The sequence below is a fragment of the Glycine max genome, chromosome 2, assembly GCF_000004515.6.
Source record: "Glycine max cultivar Williams 82 chromosome 2, Glycine_max_v4.0, whole genome shotgun sequence".
In the NCBI taxonomy this organism is placed as follows: Eukaryota; Viridiplantae; Streptophyta; class Magnoliopsida; order Fabales; family Fabaceae; genus Glycine; species Glycine max.
The window spans coordinates 27,833,173-27,841,131 of record NC_016089.4 but is presented as its reverse complement, the minus strand read 5'-3'; positions in this window follow the sequence as shown (position 1 = coordinate 27,841,131).

The window sequence follows — 7,959 nt, the reverse complement described above, 5'->3', positions numbered from 1 at the left end:
AATGAAGTCTCATCCCACTTTCCTGAATCTCCTGCATCTCATCTCATGCACTTTATAAAATCAAATTTCTATGAAATGTTTGACTTACCTTAATAGATAACATGAATATTATATATTAAAAATAATTTTAAAAAAAATTGTATTTCAATTTATTGTCATTATAATTCAGTAGCGGAAACACAGACATTATCGCGTCCATGTGTTCGCATTTCTATTTCATTGTTGTATTTTTATATACTAAACTTAATATATTTTTGTAATTTATCTATTATGTATTGAATTGTATATTAATTTTATTATTTTGTTATTGTATCTTATGTCTTGTGTGAGTTTTAAATTCACATTTTATAATTTATAAAAGTAATTTTATTATTATTTTAAATTTCTAATACATTATCAATTATTTAGTTTCAATTTTAATAATTATATATTAACAGATATGTCAATAGATATTAGATAAAATATATTACTTTGTCAGAGTAATTGCCAAAACTATCTCAATGTTATCACTAAACTACCCACTAATTTATTTTTTAAGTATGTAGCCACTAATATTTTCTCCCTCAAATATTTGGTTTCCTATATATATTTGTTAAACTTTTCTCCCTCAACAATAAACGTGCAACTGCAATAATAATATCCCATGTTATATGTTGGTATTGGTATTCACCTATTGGGTTACCACTATTTATTGCCTCGATGCATGCAAAAAAATTTCTTATAATTAATAATTTTTAACTCAGTTTTAATATTTTTTATCAGTTAATCTATTTCACTTTTAAAATCCATCTTAAGTTTTTGTTATTTTAAAAAAAGATAAACATGTGAAATTGTGAATCAGTTTTATGTTATTTTATTTTAAAAAATATTACACTTATTTTTTTTAATGAAATTATGTGTAGAAATATATATGATATGAAGTTTTGATGATGCCAAAGATGAACACGATTCAAGTCAAGAATTTAGAAATGCAAGAAGAATGATGTACTTAGTTAGGATCTTAGAAAAAATTCCTTAATTGATGCTGCACAGGACTAAAGGAAATATTTTACAAAAGTTTTTTAAGAACAATCATATTTTCAAAAATATGATATTTCGTCTCTGGTAATCGATTACCAGTGGTTAAATTGATTTCTAAACAAATTTGCAAATTTTGAATTTGAATTTAAAAGCCTGTAATCGATTACACAAGGTACGTAATCGATTACCAGAAGTTTAAACTGTTTGTAACAGCTTTTAGAAATTTGAATTTAAATTTTAAAAGCTTGTAATCGATTACATCATTTGTGTAATCGATTACTAGACACAAAAATTCAAATTTCAAGTTTGAAGAGTCACAACTCTTCAGAAACTAACTGTGTAATCGATTACCACATTTATGTAATCGATTACTAGTAAGAAATTTTCGAAAATAACTCTCAAGAGTCACAACTGTTCAAGAAGTTTTTGAATGACCATTAAAGACCTATAAATAGGTGACTTGGGATACGAAATTCCTTAGAGTTTTTCTGAATAACATTGTCTTATCCTCTCAAAACCAAATTGTCTTATCACTCTCAAAATATTCCTTGACCAAAACACTTACAAATTCAATAAGGAATCTTGATCGATCTTCAATTGTAATGTCATTCTCTTAAAGAGAGAAAATTCTTCTTCTTATTATTCAAAGAGATCTGTTTAAGAGACCGAGGGTCTCTTAAGTTGTAAAGATTTCTAAATATAAGGGAAAGATGTCCTTGTGTGGTTCAGACTTTGTAAAAGGATTTTTACAAGATAATGGAAATCTCAAACGGGTTGCTTGGGGACTGGACGTAGGCACAGGGCGTGGCCAAACCAGTATAAAAACTGAGTTTGCATTCTCTCTTCTCTTAAACTTCTTTTATTTATTGCAGTTTATCTTTTGCTTTAAAGAAGTTTATTTTGAATTGTTCTTTGAGTAATTCATATTAAGGGTGCATTGTTAATCCGAAAGAAAGTTAAAATTTTAATTAGGGAAAGTTTTGTATCTTAATTCAACCCCCCTTCTTAAGATACTGAGGTCACTTGTCCAACAAGTGGGGTCAAAGCTTCATTCTTGTATAAAGTTTAGAAACTTCATGAATATGGCCTCATCTAACTATTTATTTCCTGAAGGGAATTCTATAAATATGCCTTCTATTTTTAATGGCGTGGGTTACCATTATTGGAAAACCTGCATGCAAATTTTTATAGAGGCTATAGATCTAAATATCTGGGAAGCCATAGAAATTGGGCCTTACATTCCCACTATGGTGGCAGGAAATACAACCATAGAAAAACCTAGGGAACAGTGGAGTGAGGAGGAAAGAAAATTAGTTCAATACAATTTAAAAGCCAAAAATATAATTACATATGCTTTAGGAATGGATGAATACTTTAGGATATCAAATTGTAAAAATGCAAAAGATATGTGGGATACCTTACAGGTAACCCATGAAGGAACAACAGATGTGAAAAGATCTAGGATAAATACTTTGACTCATGAATATGAATTATTTAGAATGAATCCAAATGAAACCAAACAAGACATGCAAAAGAGGTTTACACACATAATTAATCATCTTGCATCTTTAGGAAAAACATTTCCAAATGAAGATCTTATCAATAAAGTTTTGAGATGCTTAAGCAGAGAATGACAACCCAAGGTAACAACCATTACTGAATCACGAGATCTATCTAACATGTCTCTTGCTAATTTGTTTGGAAAGTTACAGGAACATGAAATGGAATTGATGAGATTGAATCAACATGAGGAGGATGATAAGAAAAAGAAAGGAATTGCTCTTAAAGCTTCATCTTCAACCCAAGAAGGAAGTGATAAGGAGGATTCGATTGAAATAGACGAAGATGATGATCTTAGTCTATTTGTAAAAAGATTCAACAAATTTCTACGAGTCAAAGGAAATCAGAGAAGATCAAATTTTAAATCAAAGAAAAGGGCAGAAGATTCATCGTCTACTCCAAAATGTTATGAATGCAATCAACCTGGACATCTGAGGGTTGATTGCCCAATTTTCAAGAAAAGAATAGAGAAATCTGAAAAGAAAGTCTTTAATGAAAAGAAGGCTAAGAAGGCCTACATTACATGGGATGATAATGATATGGACTCATCTGAAGATTCAGAAAACGAAGTTGTAAACCTGAGTCTGATGGCCAAAATTATGAAAGCGATGAAGAGGTAACATCTTTTGATAATAACTTATCCATCTCATTTGATGAATTACAAGAAGCATTTACTGATTTACATAAAGAATTAGTTAAACTTGAAAAACTGATTTCATCTTCTAAGAAAACAATTTCAAATTTAGAAAAAGAAGTTTTGAAATTAAATGAAGAATTAGAAAATCTTAAGACTGAAGTTATAACTTTAAGATCAAATGATACAATTCATTCTTCTACTATACACGATAATATAGAAGTATCTAATTCATCTAATTGTTGTAAGAAATATATAGAAGAAATCAAAGATTTAAAAATTTCTCTTGCCAAATTTTCTATTGACAAAAATAATCTAGATATTATATTAGGAAAGCAAAGGTGTGTTTTTGATAAAGCATGATTAGGATATAAACTTGATAAACAACAAAAATTTTATAAAAATTTCTTTGCATCCACACAAAAATATAGTTATCCTTTCTTAACATGTTTTTTATTGTGGAAAGAAAGGACATGGTACATCTACATGTTATTTTAAGAAAAATAGCAATAATATTAAAATGATATGGGTCCCAAAAGGATCTTTTATTAAAACTAACACACAAGGACCCATGAAAGTTTGGGTACCTATGTCATAAACATGTTCATATAGGTTTCCTTGAAGAAGAGTTGGTACATAGATAGCAGATGCTTTAAACACATGACGGGAGATGCATCGAAATTCACTCATATTTCTCCCAAGAAAAACGGACATGTGACTTATGGCGACAACAATAAAGGTAGAATTCTTGGAGTTGGAAAAATAGAATCATTAGAAGAAATGCATATTTATGGAGAAGATCACAAAGGCAAAGGAGATGGAAATAATGAAGATTTTCACATTGATGAAATTAAAGCAAATGCTGATCTTCCAAGAGAATAGAGAGCTTCTAGATATCATCCTTTTGACAACATCATTGGTGATATATCAAAAGGGGTAACCACAAGACATTCTCTTAACGATATTTGCAATAATATGACTTTTGTTTTTATGATTGAACCTAAAAATTTGAAAGAAGCCATAGTTGATGACCATTGGATAATAGCTATACAGGAAGCGTTGAACCAATTTGAAAGAAATAATGTTTGGGAATTAGTTGAGAAACCTGAAAATTACCCAGTTATAGGAACAAAATGGGTATTCAGAAACAAGTTAGATGAAAATGGCATAGTTATTAGAAATAAGGCTAGATTAGTAGCCAAAGGATACAATCAGGAAAAAGGGGATAAACTATGAGGAAACATATGCTCTAGTTGCTAGATTAGAAGCCATAAGAATGTTATTAGCCTTTGCATCCATAATGGATTTTAAACTATATCAAATGGATATAAAGAGTTCCTTTTTGAATGGCTTTATCCAAGAGGAAGTATATGTAGATCAACCCCCTGGTTTTGAAAACTTAGATAAGCCTAGTCATGTTTTTAAATTGAAAAAGGCTTTATATGTCTTAAAACAAGCCCCTAGGGCTTGATATGAACGTCTGAGTAAGTTCCTTTTAGAAAAGGAATTTTCTAGAAGTAAAGTAGATACTACTCTCTTTATTAAGAAGAAATTAAATGATATATTATTAGTTTAAATCTATGTTGATGATATTATCTTTGGATCTACTAATGACTCTTTATGCAAAAAATTCTCTCAAGACATGCAAAGTGAATTTGAAATGTCAATGATGGGAGAACTAAATTTCTTTCTTAGGTTGCAAATCAAGCAAACCAAGAATGGAATATTTGTCAATCAATCAAAATATTGCAAAGACTTGATTTACAGATTTGGGATGGAGAATGCTAAGCATATGGCTACACCAATAAGTACTGCTTGCTATTTGGATAAAGATGAAATCGTTCAGTCAATAGACATTAAGAAATATCAAGGTATGATCGAATCACTTCTTTATTTATCTGCTAGCAGACTTGATATAATGTTTAGTGTGTGTATGTGTGCTAGATTTTAATCAAATCCCAAAGAATCACATCTTAGTGCAGTTAAGAGAATTATAAGATATCTATTAGGCACTATAAATATAGGATTATGGTATCCTAAAAATTCCACATGCAATTTAATAGGATATTCTGATTCTGATTTTGCCAGTTCTAAAACTGATAGAAAGAGCACAAGTGAAACTTGTCATTTCATTGGATCTGCTCTAGTTTCTTGGCATAGTAAGAAACATAATAGTGTTGTTTTATCCACTGCTGAGGCAGAATATATTTTTGCTGGCAGTTGTTGTGCTCAAATACTTTGGATGAAATAAAAACATTTTGACTATGGAATATTTCTTGATCATATTCCTATAAGATGTGATAATACAAGTACTATAAATCTATCTAAGAATCCTGTTCAGCACTCAAGAACCAAACATATAGAGATAAGACATCATTTCTTGAGAGATCATGTTCAAAAGGGAGATTGTGTACTAGAATTCGTTGATACAAAGAATCAGTTAGCTGATATCTTTACAAAACCTCTCCCTAAAGAAACATTCTTTGCAATTAGGAGAGAATTAGGTTTTTTAGATATCAATGATCTAGACAAATAGGTAACTCAAATTGAGTTATATCTTCCTTATGTTCAAATGTTTGTCTTTGATTGTAGTTGTTTGTGTTATTGATAGTCTTATTAATTGTTGTTTTTCATTTAATAATTGTTTTTTATTACCTTTGTTTGAATTTCTATTAGTAATATAATTTATTGTGTGTAGCTAATTGAGTGTTAGATTGATTAGACTTGTTTGTGCTTGATGATTGTTAATTGAGTAGATTTGTTTGTGCTTGATGATTGTTGATTGAATGTATTTAATTGTGCTTGTTGATTGAATGTATTTGATTGTGCTTGATTATCATAGTTAAGTATGTATATGACTTAAGAATAGTTAGTTTTATTTGAAAAAGCCTTGTTTAAGGGTCTAGTAATCAATTACTATTCCCTGTAATCGATTACCTTAGAATAGCAAGGTTGTAATCGATTACTAGTAGGCTCAAGTAGTTATAGGATACTCTTGTAATTGATTACAAGGGTATGTAATCGATTACAAAGCGTCCCTGACTATAAATATCTGCGTTTTCTTTAGAACCCTCATTCCTTACTTTCGTGTGACGGCGCAAACCCTCCCCAAATCTTTAAATCCTCATATATTTCTCATTTCTTAACCAAATCGCTTCAAACGAAGCCCAATCTTCATCTTTTTCAATTCTCTTCAAAATCCACCAATTAAAATCAGCTAAAACAACTTCAAATGGCTGAATCATCAAAGAAATAAAAGGGATCTTCCTCCGATGATCAGCATTAGGGGTACTACTCTCAATTCTGTAATAAAGTCATTCTAGACCCTAAGTACCTTGACCTTGAATTTTTTATGGAGAAACATTTGATTGTTACCAAGTGTTTCAAAACTCTGCTTTGGTTGATTTCATGTCTCTCAAACTTCCCTACTTTCCTGAATTAGTTAAAGTTTTCTATAATAATTTGAAAATTCAGGATGGTGTTTTTTATTCTGAGGTGCATAATATTCCCATTGTTGTTTATCAGTCCTTGTTTTATTCATTGACTAAAATGCACAGTCAAGGTGTTCCTTTTGAGGGCACTCTTGTGGATGATTGGAAATTTGATTATTCAAGTCATGATGCTCACAGAATGGTCTGCAATGACCAGGTTGACATGACCGACAGATTACTTGCTGGGCCCTTCAAACAGGTCATCAGATCGACTTGGCCCATCTAGTTCAGTACCGGATGCATAAGGCATTACGGGCCAATGCACCTCTCCCATATCCCCACCTTGTTACTTTTTTTCTTCATCATTTCAATGTTCCTTTGGATGATGAACCATATGTCAAGGTTAAAAGGTCTTTCTCCATTGGTGCCGGTGCTGTTACCTCCTTTGGTTACCGAAAGGATGTTGATGGTCAGTGGGTTCTCAAACAAGACTTGCCATCGCCTATTCCTGATGAACGTATCCTATCTCCTCCACCACAAAGGTATGCTTCTTCTTCTTTGTTGACTGAAGTCCTCATAGAGCTCCACGATCTTTGAGCATTTGTGGGTGAGCGTTTTGATGCGATGGATACTCGTATCACTAGGCTTGAAGATGATATGAGCTTCATCAAGCGTTGCTTCGATCCCCTGACCGACTCTTAGTTATCTTTCTTATGTTCTATTTCCTTAAGCTTTATTGTTATTTCTTTCGCCATGTATTTTGGCTTTTATTGCTTAGTACTTTTGTTATGGTTGTCTTGGATGTTTACCATTATGTCTTGGTTTGTGTTTGGTTCTTTTCAACTTTGATTTGGATGATTAAGACTTGTTTGGTTTATTCTATGGATTGAATCAGTTTATGGATAAATTATGCTATGATTTTACTGGTGTCTTAGTTCCTTTCTCTAGACGTTTTTTGGCTTTTTGATGTTGCCAAAGGTGGAGAGAACTTAAGGGTAGAATTTATCATGAACTTAGGCATAAATTCCAATCTTAAGGGGGAGTAAGGGTTGTGAGCACACATTATCAATGGTATATCATTTATCTTGATTTTAGATTATTGTCATCATCAAAAAGGGGGAGATTGTAGAAGCATATATGATATGAAGTTTTGATGATGCCAAAGATAAGCGCGATTCAAGTCAAGAATTCAGAAATGCAAGAAGAACGATGTACTTAGTTAGGATCTTAGAAAGAATTCCTTAATTGATGTTGCACAGGTTTGGCTAAAGGAAATATTTTACAAAAGTTTTTTAAGAACAATTATCTTTTCAA